Source organism: Balaenoptera physalus (assembly GCF_965194825.1).
Source record: "Balaenoptera physalus genome assembly, chromosome: 13".
NCBI classification, from domain to species: Eukaryota; Metazoa; Chordata; class Mammalia; order Artiodactyla; family Balaenopteridae; genus Balaenoptera; species Balaenoptera physalus.
In genome coordinates, this window is record NC_138892.1 from 72,495,950 (window position 1) to 72,509,792 (window position 13,843).

General features: G+C 36.1%; 1 protein-coding gene across 1 annotated transcript in view; it reads right to left on the reverse strand.

Annotated features, from left to right (window-relative positions):
• PDZRN4 (PDZ domain containing ring finger 4) overlaps nt 1–13,843 on the reverse strand; it is a 387,356-nt gene that overhangs the window by 191,561 nt on the left and 181,952 nt on the right. The gene's annotated exons all lie outside the window — the stretch shown is intronic.

Genomic DNA, 13,843 nt, shown 5'->3' on the forward strand with positions numbered 1-13,843 from the left:
TCTGCCCTAATCCCCGCAACCTCAGGACCTTTGACTATGCCAGTCCTGAACGAAAACCCCTTTTCTTTGTCTCATGAATACCTACTCATCTCACAATGTCTTCTGGGACACCCTTCTTTAGGCTCAAAATGAGATTGTTGTCAGTTAGACATCACTGTAGCATTCTGTATTTTTCCACCATGGAAGTTATCATAGTTTTAATTATTTTTGTGGAAATTTAATTAATACTTATCTTCCTAAGTAAGCTCTTACTTCTAGATTTTTAAGTTTTAGATATTATGTTTTGATATTTTACAATGAACAATGAATATTTAGCCTTTTACTCCCCTTCCAACTCTCTGATATTAATTGTTATATCACATTCTTTGTTTAAGTCAATATTTAGTCATTACTTCACATATATATCACAGCCGAGCCCTGTGGTATATTCTGATTACATTTCCTTTCTTACACAATGTCTTGTTTTTCCTCTTTTTTGTTTGTTTACTCATATGTATCTATGTTATCTCTACAACAGAGACTGCTAGTTGTCATTTGCTATCACACATCCCTTCTTGCAAAGTAAAAGAACTTCCAACTTCTAACTTGGTACATGATTACCCAAAAGCCATTTCTCAAGGGCAGCCATGTTTCTGATCAATGCTATGCAAGTGACATGTCATGTGGCAATTCCCAGGAACCTTCCTAAAATCACTGCTGGCTCATACCCTTTGTTCATTTTTCTTCATCATCCCTTTCTCCTTCCTGCCGTCTTTCCAGCAGAAATAAAGTGGACATGATGACTGGAGATGAAGCAGTCATTTGGACCATAACACGACCTTGGGAATGGAAGCCAGGTATGCCCATATATGTGGTTCAAGGGGGTCTGCTGTGACTGATACATTACACATAAAATTGTATTTTTGTATACCCAGATATGGTGGGAAATATCTGTAGGAATTATTAGATTTTCAGTGAGGGAACTATAACCCTAGAGATATCAATTAAAGTTGGTCTAATGCAATCTCTTTATTTTACAGCTAAAGAAACTCCCCCAGAGAGATAACTTGTCTTACCTAAGATCATAGAGAAATGAATAGCAGATATTGGACTAGCTTGAGATCTTAGGCTCTTGGCCTTCTTTTCTAACCTTTCTCCTCAACTTCTTTGTCTCCTGTTAACCAGCAGAGTTCCTCTGAGCTATTATAACCCGGGAGAAAAGCTGCTGATCGCATTAAGAACTGAAATTAATAGGGGAAGAAAGTGAAACTAGAAGGACATAGCTACTCTATTTTGTTTACCTATAGGGCCTTGTGAAGAATTAACTAGGTTTAAATAAATGTCTTTTGATGTCTTTTACTTGAAATAGCATTCCTGCTTCAATTAAGCAGTATCCAGTGAAGCAATAAACCAATAGAATAAAATAAGCCAGAATTTGCTTACCCTCCAAGTTCTTTAACATGCTAAAAAGTCAACGCCATGATGCAATGTCTGTGCTTTGGTTGATGAGTGCCCAATAAATGAGGAATCAATTGATTTTTTGTCAGCCAGTGAGAGAAGTCAGTCTGATCAATGCTATTTCTCACTCACAGGTGTGAGTTTTACTAATCTGACCCATGACTAAAAATAGAGAAACACCAGGGGAGGTAGTGTATCTCTAACGTGGCATGTGGGACTGCCATCTTTCTACTTCCTCTTCACATTTCTGTCTTAAATGGGAAGATGAAGGAAGTGGGGCTAGAAAGGAAGACTGGTGCTGCAGATAGGATAGCTGTACTTACATCAGGGGGTAACGCTGGTTTTGTTTGTTCTCACTTTCTAGGCATTAGTTTGGGAGAGCATAGGCTCCCCTTGTATGACATTTCCAACCGGATATGACCAACCCTTTCCCAGGTAGCTTCTATGGACAACAGTGAAAGAGGCACTTTCCCATGTTATGTCATTTAATCCTAACAACAGCCTTCTCATCTTTAAAGATGAGGAAATTAAGGCCAAGAGAGATTCAACAGTCAGAGCCATTAAGCCAAAACAGGATTCCAAGTTAAATCAGTCTTCCTTTACATCTCACTGCAGCATTCTTCCTCCTAGACAGGGTACCAAAGAGAATACACTTCCTGACCTCCTAAATGCTAAAGAAAAGTCTGTATCAATTAAATTATGAATATGACAACATTTTAAAATTTCACTTCAGGCTAGGCCAAGAATACATTAGAAGGCTCAATAGTAAAATGGTGTAGCACTAGATATGTTAACTATATCTGCCTATGATAAAGAATTCCAAGTAGTGGCATGTATTTAAAGGCTGAGTTATTAGGCAGAAGTTTCAGAATAGCCATTTTTATCTTTTTAATTATATTAAAAAGATAAAATGTATGTATTTGTATTTTCCAGGATATGAGAATATAGAGGGTTTTTAGGAAGTCAAGCAAAAACACTAAAGAAGGCTGTACATTATCATGCCCAACAAAACATGAAAAAAGAGTATTAGAAATTCTTCTGAAAGAGAACATGTATCATTGTTCACATTTTTACAGTGTTTAATTTTCTCAAGAAGGTAGAAAGTTGAAGCAGAAGTTTTTATACTGTTATGGGTTGAATTGTGTCCCCCCAAAAACTATGTTGAAGTCCTAACCCCCAGTACCTCAGAATGTGACCTTATTTGGAGATAGGGTCATTGCAGATGTAATCAGTTAAGATCGAGTAGAGTGGGCCCCTAATGCAATACGACTGGTGTCCTGAGGAGAAGACAGTCATGTAAAGACACAGGGGAAAGCATGTGAAGACGGAGGTGGAGATTGGACTTATGCTGCTACAAGCTAAGGAATTATGAGGCTCTACCAAAAGCTAGAAGAGGCAAGGAAGGTTCCTTCCTCGGAGGCTTCAGTAAGAACATGGCTAAGCTGACACCCTGACTTCAGACTTTTGGCCTCCAAAACTGGGAGGCAACAAATTTCTGTTGTTTTAAACCACCCAATTGGTAGTATTTTCTGAAGACAGCCCTATAAAATTAATACATAGGTTAATACTGGTTGTCTCTGAGTTTCATTGAGAACATTGAAAAATATCCTTTTAAATATCTGAATCTTACTGGGAATACCAAGGAACTTTTCACATGTTGATGTTTCTGAATCCTCATTTATAAGGTGGTAAATAATTGAAACGCCAAAAAAAAATTGTCAGAAATGACATCATATAAATAAATTCTACAGTAAGGGGAATAAATGTGTCTAAGAATAATAGATGGAACACTTTTCCTCAGTGCTCCCACAGCACCCTATGAATCCCTGTCTACTTCTCTTTTTCCCCAATGGACTGAGAAGTACTTGAGGATAAAGTCTTGTTTATTGGTAACTTCTGCACTCAGCCAGGTGCCTGGGGACCTGAGTTTAGTACTCAACAGATGTACTAAACAAATGAATAAATAAATAACAAAATACCATAGACTTTAACTTTTTTTTAAAAATAAGAGGTATTTAAAATGTATTTCCTGGGCTTCCCTGGTGGCGCAGTGGTTGAGAATCTGCCTGCCAATGCAGGGCACACGGGTTCGAGCCCTGGTCTGGGAAGATCCCACATGCCGCGGAGCAGCTGGGCCCGTGAGCCACAACTACTGAGCCTGCGCGTCTGGAGCCTGAGCTCCGCAACAAGAGAGGCCGCGACAGTGAGGCCCGTGCACCGCGATGAAGAGTGGCCCCCGCTCGCCGCAACTAGAGAAAGCCCTCACACAGAAACGAAGACCCAACACAGCCGAAAATAAATAAATAAATAAATTTATGTAAAAAAAATGTATTTCCTAAAACAAAAGCATGGTAAATCCCTTTATATAAAGGCTATAGATGATTCTTTTTAATATTACTAACTTCAACTTTTATTATATTTCTTTCTTAAATTAACTTTTATTGGAGTATAGTTAATTTACAATGTTGTGTTAGTTTCTGCTATATAGCAAAGTGAATGAGTTATACATATACATATATCCACTCTTTTTTGATTCTTTTCCCATATAGGTCATTACAGAGTATTGAGTAGATTTCCCTGTGCTATACAGTAGGTTCTTATTAGTTATCAATTTTGTATATAGTAGTGTGTATATGTCAGTCCCAATCTCCCAATTTATCCCTCCCCTTCCTTGGTAACCATAAATTTGTTTTCTACATCTGTGACTCTATTTCTGTTTTGTAAATAAGTTCACTTGTACCATTTTTTAGATTCCACATATAAGCGATATCATATGATATTTGTCTTTCTTTGTCTGACTTACTTCACTCAGTATGACAATCTCTAGGTCCATCCATGTTGCTGCAAATGGCATTATTTTGTTCTTTTTTATGGCTGAGTAATATTCCATTGTATGTATGTACCACTTTTTTTCCTAACGTCTTTATTGGAGTATAATTGCTTTACAATGTTGTGTTAGTTTCTGCTGTATAACAAAGTGAATCAGCTATACCTATACATATATCCCTATATCCCCTCCCTCTTGCATCTCCCTCCTACCCTCCCTATCCCACCCCTCTAGGTGGTCACAAAGCACCGAGCTGATCTCCCTGTGTGATGCAGCTGCTTTCCACTAGCTATCTATTTTACATTTGGTAGTGTATATATGTCAATGCTACTCTCTCACTTGGTCCCAGCTTACCCTTCCCCCTCCCTGTGTCCTCAAGTCCTTATCTACATCTGCATCTTTATTCCTGTCCTGCCCCTAAGTTCATAAGAACCTTTTTTTTTTTTAAGATTCCATATATATGTGTTAACATACGGTATATGTTTTTCTCTTTCTGACTTACTTCACTCTGTATGACAGACTCTAGGTCTATCCACCTCACTACAAATAACTCAATTTTGTTTCTTTTTATGGCTGACTAATATTCCATTGTGTATATGTGCCACATCTTCTTTATCCATTCACTTAGATTGCTTCCATGTCCTGGCTATTGTAAATAGAGCTGCAATGAACATTGTGGTACATGACTCTTTTTGAATTATGGTTTTCTCAGGGTATATGCCCAGTAGTGGGATTGCTGGGTCGTATGGTAGTTCTATTTTTAGTTTTTTAAGGAACCTCCATACTGTTCTCCATAGTGGCTGTATCAATTTACATTCCCACCAACAGTGCAAGAGGGTTCCCTTTTCTCCACACCCTCTCCAGCATTTATTGTTTGTAGATTTCCACTTCTTATCTCTATTCTTACATTTAGAAATATAATCAACCCTCTCTTTTTTCTTTCTTTTTTTCTAATTGGAGTATAGTTGCTTTACAACGTTGTGTTAGTTTCTGCTGTGCAGTGAAGTGAATCAGCTATATGTATACATATATCCCCTCCCTCTTGGACCTCTCTCCCCACTCCCACCCATCTAGGTCATCACAGAGCAGCAAGCTGAGCTCCCTGTGCTATACAGCAGGTTCCCACTAGCTATCTATTTTACACATGGTATTGTATATATGTCAATCCTAATCTCCCAGTTCGTCCCACCCTCCCTTTCCCATTCTGTGTCCACATGTCCGTTCCCTTTTAAAAGGAAAATTATTTGAAGTCAAAATTTATTGCATAATATAAATAGTTTGTTTTTGATACCACTTGGATTCCAGTCATATACTCAAGTAGCTTGGAACATTTATTTGAAGAAGTTTTTCGAATAAAGCTACCATAAGTTTTCATTTTTCAATTAAGCAAGCATCAATAATAGAAATGAATATTCTTCAGTCCCAAAAGTCATAATGAGAGAAAATATGGAGAGATAGAATGAGGGAAGAAAGTTCAAGAGTGAGAAAGAAGGAAGAGAAAGAGAGAAGCAAACAGTAAATTTGCTCAATAGATCTTTGAAAATTCCAAAAGATACCAGATTGCTTATGGGGAAAAATGTATAAAATTCTAACTTAAAAAGTCTTCAGTAAACCTCAGGTTTCGATTAAAAGGGTCTTATAATCTTTCCGTTTTATGTGCTCATATTCAGCACAGCTCTTCAGAGAAGTACTCCTCCTTTGGATAAAATACCATGTTCACTTTCAAAGACTTCATCTCTTATGTTGAAAAGATGATGTTTTAATCAGCTCCCATACTTCCACTTTGACAACACTTGAACTCTGTAAACTTGCAGAATCACAGCTCCCCATATGATAGCAGTACTTCACTGGAAATGGCTTAAAATAAAAACCTGTTGTGCTGAAAAGAAAGCAATTTACAAGCATCTTTATCTTTATATTTCAAAATTCTTCTAAGTTGAAAACACTCAGTTTTTCATATGTGCAAATCAGTATCTTCCAAAAGTTTCCATGAACGTGAAATATCCCTTTCTTCATAGAATACAAAATGCTTAATTCTTCTCTTCTACTCGCTTCATGGTCTCAGTTCATCATGCTTTCTTGTTTATAATATCCATTTACTAAAATGGATTTATTCCTGTCATTTTTTCCAGTTGATAAATACTGTCAAGGTAATTATTAAGTGTATATTTCTTTACTCAGCTAACTGGCCTTATTATTAAACCTCACACTCTAAAAACTAATTGTATGTAAAGCCAATGGGCTGCATGTTTAAGAATTTTAATTACTTTTCTATATCACTTTGTATTCTGTACATAACAGCCAGGTAACATAGCTTCTACAGTGAGAAGCGGTTTAATTAGAAAGCTAAGATAAGAAAAATGCCTTTTACATTAACGAATTTGTTCATGCCAGTCACGTGATAACTTGGACTCGTCTTTTCTTGCAGAATTTTTAAATGTAAAATGTTAATATTAGGTGAACCTTACTTCCTAATAGTCTAGCAAAGGCTTTGTTAATATGCCATTGGTTCTTTCTCTTTTGTATATTTAAACACTACAGTTGTAATTAGATTGCAGAACTGAACCTGCCTTTAATCTTTGTGCCAGGTCAAACAAACAAGTTCTTTCTCACACTCCTAACCTGGCACGAGAATCACAAATGTAAGTAGACGCAAAGTAGACGCAGATGTAAGCTGTGCGCTGCCAATAGCATGCCTGCCCTTTCCACAAACTGTCTCAGAGGACAGCCATTGATTTCCTAGTTATTATGAACATGAAATTATTGAATGACAGATGATAGAGTGTTAGGTCCTACAAGTATTTTCCCAAATGGGTTATCTAGCCAGGGTTGCCATGGTAACTCTGCTATTTGACAGACCTTCCCACAAAGAACCCTTTGCTCAGAATTCAGCATCAAATAGCTCTCCGCTTACTACAGGCTCCTGTTATATCACAGAACTTAGAAGCTTTCATATAAAGAAAAGAAGGGTTTTCTTACTGGGTGAGTCCACTCTGGTCCAAAGTACTAACCTAAAACCAAGCTGAGATATTTTAGCTCAGTTTTTTTTTTCCCAAGTGGATGAGGACTTTGCCAAGGGCTGGACACTACCATTAACAAAGGCAGTGTTAATTCATAGAAGATAAATTAATGGTTCTGAGAATACAGGGTCCATGGGGAATTTAAGTTCTGCATCACAACACACAACTCATTAGGAGGAATGAGGCTCACAAATCAGGCAGTTTTGCATCATCTAAAGGTTGTAGCATTTCTTGTCAGTGCAATATTCACACTGTGAAGACAGAGTAGGGGTTGCATTTTTCTCTTTTATTTTTTTCTTGTCACATACAGAAAATAAAATAAAATAACACTTTCAGATGAAAATAGTCTTTCTAAATAAAATATTTTAAAAGGTAATTTTTCTAGTTGACGTGTCTCTTCTTAACTTTTGGCTTTACACTCGGCATTTTGGCCATGAGAGGTTTACATGTTGGTATTTTTAAGATGAGTTACCCGGGGTGAGTGTAAAACCATAATTTCATATCAAAACAACTAATTAAGGACATCATAATAGCTTGGTCAAGATGAAGGGAGCTACCCTGCTGCCACAAGTAAACTTTGATTTTTTTCTTTTCTACTGCTCCATTTCCTCAGTTTCTTTTCTTCTTGCTAAATATAACTTTGCTCTCAAAAGACATTCTGGAAATGCAGAGCTTTAGTATTCTTACTCAAGAATACTTTGTTAGACTTATCTGACACTTATATTTTAGTTTTTCTGAAGAATGTATCATCACTCAAAGGGAACAGCAGTTAGATTGAATTTTACATCCATTCAATGTTTTATAGGTGAAATTCCACAGGAATGGATACCAAAGATCACATTCTTCACATGTAGTAGCAACTCATCTTCAAGTTCCTATCCAAATTCTCCAGAGATGCCCAACACCGGTTTTATGACATTTTATAATCTTAAGGAGAGAGATCCAAAACAAAATTAATTTTAATTCATCTTAAGCTAAGAAAATATGCCACATTCAACATTTTTTTCTTACATGGAGGAAACTCAAGCAAGTAATGATAGTATGTCATGTTTCTGATCATTTTGTACTAATTAGTTTTAATCAAATTTATTAATCTACAGTAGAGATTTAAAATAAAATAGAAGTCTAAATAAACCACAGTTTAGGCAGAGTGTTTGCTGTTACAAATTTCAATTAACCTGAATCACAGGAAATTCAATTTTACATTTGTACATGCTGATAACAAACAAATCTCTCTCTCTACAGATTTCTACTCAGAGCTCCAAACCAACATAGCCAATGGTCTACTGGGTATTTCTATTGGGATTTCTACTGGGATGACCAAAAAGACCCTTCAAATTTAATATGTTCCATCTTGAACTCATTGAATTAATTGAATTTCTCTTCCTTGCCCTTACCATTTCCCCATACCAATAGCTGTCTTCTATACTACAAAATGGTAGGTTTATAATACGATGACTATTGTATTTTGTTGCATTTTATTTGCTTTGGTTTATCTGAAAATTGTGAAAACTCTCAGAAGATGGAGAAAACAGAGTTTTCTATGTGTAGAGCTAGTGGGGTTTGGGCTGGTACATGAATACGTCAAAGAGGTTAAATCCTGGCCTTTCACAGTATGCAATCAGTAGGTTTCTCCCAAGATTGAAAAACCAATGTGCAGCAATATAAGCAAAGTATTTAGGAACATGGAGGAAATATCAGAAGAAATATGTAGAGGTCTGGGATGTGGGGATGAGATAGACCATGGGACTCCTCTTTTTCACTACAAACCTTGTCATATATTTCAGTTTTTTAGCCATAAACGTGTACTTTGAAAGAAATAAAACCCATCTTTTTTAAACCTAAAAAAAAGGTAACATCATTCACCCAACTGCCCATCCTAGAACTGGGGTGTCATCTGTGTTACCTCTCCCTGCCTCACTCTCTACATTCAATCAGTTACCAAGTGCTATTCATACCATCGAATTAAAATCTCTCATATTGCTCAATTCTTCTATCTTAGTCCAAGGCCTTCATGATCTTTCCTAGATCATGGTAGATCATGATAGACTCAGTCTCACTGTCCAATACAGACTCTATAAGGCAACCAAATTAATCTTTATAAAGCATAAGTCTGGTCAGGTCATCACTTCTCTGCTTTAAACATTCTAATGCTTCTCCATTGCCTTCAAGACACAGTTTAATCATCTTAAACAGCATGCAAGACCCTTCACGATCCAAACTTCAATAACATTTCAGTCTTATTCTTAGTCACTTCAGGATGTATTTTCTCTAAACTCTGGTAAGATTGAATTTTTTTTTTGTGGCAAATCATATATTTGACAAGGTCTAGTATCTAGAATATATAAAGGGATCTTACAACTCAACAACAAAAAGATAAAACAACTCAACTTAAAAGGGCAAAGGACTGGAATAGATATTTCTCCAAAGTAGACATATGAGTGGCCAATTGAACTATTTTTTTAGGTTCCTGATTAGTACATGAGTTCTTTTGCCTCCAAGTCTTTTCATGTATTGTTTTCTTTGTGGTGTAGGATATTTTAAAATATCAAAATATTCTTTGCATACTCAAGAGTTTGCATACTCTTGAGTTCTTTGCATACTCAAGAGTTTGCATACTCTTGAGTTCTTTGCATACTCAACCCCTTGTACCTCTTTGTTGTCCCCACCTTTCAATTAATGTGGATAACTCCCTTTTTTTATTCTAAGAAGGAATGATACAGTAGTAGGTCAAGAAGTTGAAAAAAAAATTAAAGAATACATTCTTGACATTTAAGTTTCAAAAGTTTAATCTTGGGGATGTGACAGACAGTAAACAGGGGGGAAAAATCATAAACTAGACAATGTATTTTAAGAGAATTCTTTGAAGAGCAGCAGAGAAGTAAATGAAAGAGAGCTGCACCTGAAATTGTCCATCACATTGAATGAGGATATTAGGAACGATGACTCACCTAAACTGTCAACTGAAAACCAGGTCAGAATGAGGAGTGCTCAGCAGATAATAGGTAGATTAGAAGAACACATGGAAGATCAGATCCGATACCATTTTCTTTTTTTCAGTTTTATTGAAATATAATTGACAAATAAAATTGTAAGATATTTAAAGTGTACATGATGATTTAAATATGTATACATTAGTAAAGGATTTCCCCCATCAAGTTAATTAACACATCTATCACCTCACATATTTACCGTTTAAAAATCTTCTTTGGTGAGAACATTTAAGTTTTACTCTCTTAACAAATTTCAATTAAATATTACAAACCATAGTCACCATGTTATACATTAGATCCTGAGACCTTATTCATCTTAGAGCTTAAAGTTTGTACTCTTTTACCAAATTCTTTCTATTTCCCTCACCCCCCCATCCCCTGGCAACTGTTTTTCTACTTTCTGTTTCTATGAGCTGGATTTTGTTTTTAGATTCCACGTGTAAGTGATACCATGCATTATTTATCTTTTTCTGTCTGGCTTATTTCAGTTAGCATAATGCCCTCCAGGTTCATCCATATTGTGACAAATGAAAGGATTTCCTTCTTTTTAAAGGCTGAATAATATCCCTGTGTGTGTATATCTATCTATCTATCTATCTATCTATCTATCTATCTATCTAATCTATCTCACATTTTCTTGATCCATTCATCCATTGATGGACACTTAGGTTGTTTCCATACCTTGGCTATTGTGAATAATGCTGTAATGGGCAAAGATAAGTAATACATAAGATACTGACCCTGCCCTCAAAGGGCTTAGTATTTTCTGTTAATGTTTTTCTTATACAAAATAGAAAATAATCTTTTCATCTCTGATTAATCCCTGCTGATCAAAATCATCGACAATCCTGATTTTTGAGAGAGTATTAGTGCTCAATAAATTCAAATACTTTTGATGCTCCAGGGTGAGAGGAATGGGAAGAAGTTAGGACTGTAGTAATAAGGGAGGGGCCCATCCACTGGGCATAAGACTTATATACTGACCTCAAGGGGTGCAGAGAATTTTTTACATGAGAGAGAAAGGAGGAATAGGCCCCATAGTTGAAGGGCACAAAATGTGCAAGGGCCCTGAGGAATTTAAGGTTTCAAAAAGTGAAGAGGGTGGACTGTTTCTGGCTGAAGCATAGTTTGGGGAGAACTTTAGGAGATTCGATTTAAGATGAAAGTCAGAGACAGAGTCATTTTGTGATAGCCTATAGACTTTGGACTTCATCTTGCAGATAATGCAGTTGGTATTAAGGAAAGTGGCATGCTTGGGTTTATGCTGGCAAGGAGAAATTCTTGCCACACTGAAGAGACTGGAGGACATAATCCATAAAGAGGCTATTAGAACAAGCTAGATAAATTATGAGGAGAGCCTGCCTAACAGTGGGGAGTGGGAGTGGCAAAGAGGCGATGGATTTAAGAAGCCCTGTGAAGGCAACAATCTGTCTCAGTAAAGAAAGCTGAGTCAAGGGAGAAAGAAGCTGAGGGACAGTCTGAGATTTCTGATGGGATGACTAATGGACAGTGAATGCATGTAAAGAAAGCATTTTGTAAGTTACACATTCATAATAAAACTAATCAGTTTAGCACATGGCACAATATAAGGGCAAGTTAAAGAAACAACTGAAACGTGTTTATTACAGATGTTAGAGAAACTGATGTTATTACCACGAGCTACTGGAGAGAAGCTTTCCATTTCAAACAGCTTCCCTTAGTTCTCAGTAGACATTCATGAAATGTTTCCTGAATAAGGGAAATTGTATATTTATTTGTTTGGCTATAAGCATGCAAAGTGTTAAGTTGATGACAATCTATGGCTTCATCGACATTTTAAATTTATCTAGCAAGCAGATCCAAGTAATTATAAGGACAAACTTTTATCATTTACATAGAAAATCTGAATTGCCAGTAAGTGGATTTTTGCTACACCCAAAGCACGTTATGGCCAGCTACTTTTTTCAAATGTACACATTTAAGTCCTTAGGAAGAATTTTTTTAAATGCTTATATCCTAAATAAATGTGAAAGCCAACTCTACTATAGAATCCAGAATCTCAAAAATACAATAAAAAAGAAGCCTAGTTACAGTCAGGTTTAGATCTACCTCAAAAATACAAAAGATATAGATGCAAGTAAATCAAAGAAGGCACAATTTTAACCAAGAAGCTATATTTCTTCAGAACTATTTTAGCTTCTTGGACAGTTTTATTAAAAAATTGTTTTATACTACTTGTAAAGCAACATCTGTTCCTAAAGACACTTTTATAGAACAGGTCTTAATGAAATTATTTTTCAGTGAGGATTAGTTTAGATTTCACTGTAAGAAAGGATAAAATGATGCACTAAGGAAGTTTTATGAAGTTATCTTCCCCTGGCTATACCCGTCCCTCACCCCCCCATCTCTACCTCTGGTTGAAAGCTGTAAACATTTTAGGGCTGTGTGACAGTCCCAGAACAAAACGGAACATATAATAATATATTTTCAAACAGAAAAAAAAAAACTAAAAAAACCCATGAGGTCTTAATTTCTAAAGTATGCCTTCTGCCCAGAACGCACCCTTGACAGTGCCTCAAATGTGTTGCAAATCACTTAAGACCAATTATTCACATTTAGATGAATCTGAAGGCTCATCAGAAGAGTGTTAGTCAACTATTTCACGTGAAGGCCAATTACATGTTTTCTATATCATTCCCTGACTACCCACTAAAATTTTGCTGATATTAGCCTATCCAAAATGTCTTTCTGGGACTTAGGTACCAACAGTGTCTATTAAAAAATTCATCTATGGTTTCTGTCAGATTTAAGTTAAATGCACAACAGGGGGAAAAATAGCTGCCAGAAAACAGCAGATTCAGTAGATATAGAAACAAAGAGCATGTATCTGTGTATTGCTCTCAGAGTCTTGCAACCAGAACCTGAGTTATCTGATAACAGTTTCATAACTGAAGGCTGCTCCAATATCCCTTTAGAGAAGTTGCACAATAGCTCCAGTTTAAAAGAGAATGCCATTTTACATATGAAGCTGGCATAGGGGGCCAGGACCTTCTATTCCTCTGCCCTGCCTCGCCTCCTCCTCTTTGCCAAGTCCTTTGTAGGATGCACGGAATTTGCATTTTTAGGCTAAGGGAGCTGAAGCATCTACCCAAACAGGAATAAATGGATTTTACCCTAAAACTGAAAAGCCCACGGAACAATTAAGAAAGGAATGCAAGGGGGAAATTATTGCTTTTTTTCCTCTTCTGTTGATATTAATATCGTACATCACCATGGGTTGGAATAATTTTAAAACCTACAGATCTGTAAAAATTTAAGTGTATAGCATTGAAAAAAACCAGGAAGATGACTGTCAAAAGTTAGTAAAATAGGCAGAAGAAATAAGAAACAGGATAAAGGGACACAATTTACCATTTGAATTTTGATATTCTTTTATCATTCTTATGTGAGCCTACGTTTTTACATTATAACATCTGTTAACAGTAATTTTTTTTTAATGACGATAGTTTTTTCTTTCTTCTTTTTACATACCTTGGTCAGTTTTATTTTTGACAATCAAAAATCATTATTTGTGTACTAAAAACAAT